We start from the raw sequence: 1,951 nt of genomic DNA, 5'->3' as shown, positions 1-1,951 counted from the left end.
CTAGGTTAAATAGAGCTAGGGTTATTTTTAATAGTAGGGAATGGGTATTGGGCTAAAATAAATGGGCTTGAAGGGATTTGGGTTATGAATTTGGGCTAATTAACTATGGGGTAGGAAGACTTAAATCAAAAATCATTTTTTCCATTTTTCTTTTTCTTTGATTTTAAAATCTAATAAAATCCTAAATCGATCTAATTTGTAAAAATTAAAATTGTTTATCTATTAAAACAACTAATTAATTTAAAACTCAATAAAAATACTACGTTCTAAAGACTAAAAGCTAAATATGTAAAAATGACCATTTTTATGATTTTTCTTAATAAAATTAATTTCTACATGCAAATTGGACCTAAGATGGCGTGAAATTAAAACGTGACAATTTTTATGATTTTTTTATGATTTTAAAATATTAAAAATGCATGGAATGCAACTAAATAAAGAAAAACTTCTAGAAAATCAATTAAAATTATTTTTGGTCTATTTGTAGGAGTTGTTTTCATGTAGGGCAAAAATTAGGTGCTCCCAACTGCCCCTCTTTACTCGGAAACATGAAGAGTTTTTGGGCAAAGACAAGCAATTTTTGCCCATTTGGTAGTCCATTTGGAAGCATTTTGAAAAAGTTTGACCGAACCTTACTTCAGAGGTTGCCTACATATCCTTGGCTATAAAGGAATCAGGTCAGTGTAGTTTTGGAAATTTTGGTAGCTGGGACTACCGAAAAATTGTGATTTCACTGCTGTTTATGCTTGCTCAGCTCCTTATTACACCAAAATAAACAATAAAAAGCTAAACTAGTTAAGCCTATCAACTACGGGTTACAAGATTCCTATCTATAATCCTTCTAGAGCTTGATCTTGAGTCTTGGCTGGTTCTTCCTGCAGACTCTGATCTGAATCTTGATGCTCATTAGCTGCAACCGCTGGTTCATTCTTCTTCAGCTTTTTGGATCAAGGCTGGACATGCGAAGCTTGTGACTTCAACCAAATTTTGAGCAGTCCGCATCTTTTCTCTGCTTCGGTACCTTGAGTCCAGCTTCTTTTCTTGTTTCTTCTTTTCTTTTATTTGAGTTGAGACTTCTTCCTTTGGTCATCTCAAACCTTGTGCCTCATGGTGAAAACCTGTTTGGGCACCAAAGAAAACAAACAAACGAAATTTTTCTGCCCCAGTTTTCACTAGGAAAATTTCATGAGTTATTGTTACAAAATCTAAACTATTTCTTTACTGAAAGAAATAAAATCAGGATTGTGTATCCTTGGGAAAAAGAGATTAGGGAGTGGAGCCCTATATCTATACTAAAATCAACTAGGGAGTGGAGACCCTATGTTGGAAAAGCGACTAGGGAGTGGAGACCCTATGTCTAAAATAAAATCAATTAGGGAGTGGAGACCCTATGTTGGAAAAGCGACTTGGGAGTGGAGACCCTATGTCTAAAAATAAACTCAACTAGGGAGTCCTATGTTGGAAAGGCGACTAGGGAATGAAGACCCTATGCCTAAAAATAAACTCAATTAGGGAGTGGAAACCCTATGTTGGAAAGGCACTAGGGAATGGAGACCCTATGTCTAAAATAACATCAACTAAGGAGTTGAGACCCTATTTTGGAAAGGAGACTAGGGAGTGGAGACCCTATGTCTAAAATAAAATCAACTAGGGAGTGGAGACCTTATGTTGGAAAAGGCGACTAGGGAGTGGAGACCCTATATCTAAAATAAAATCAACTACGGAGTGGATACCCTATGTTGGAAAAACGACTAGGGAGTGGAGACCATATGTCTAAAATAAAATCAACTAGGGAGTGGAGACCCTTTGTTGGAAAAGTGACTAGGGAGTGGAGACCCTATATCTAAAATAACTTCAACTAGGGAGTGGAGACCCTATGTTGGAAAAGCGGACTAGAGAATGGAGACCCTATGCCTAAAATAAAATCAACTAGGGAGTGGAGACCCTATGT

The sequence above is a fragment of the Nicotiana tabacum genome, chromosome 8 (assembly GCF_000715075.1).
Source record: "Nicotiana tabacum cultivar K326 chromosome 8, ASM71507v2, whole genome shotgun sequence".
Lineage (NCBI taxonomy): Eukaryota > Viridiplantae > Streptophyta > Magnoliopsida > Solanales > Solanaceae > Nicotiana > Nicotiana tabacum.
The sequence above is the reverse complement of the archived record's forward strand: the minus strand, read 5'-3'. Positions refer to the sequence as shown.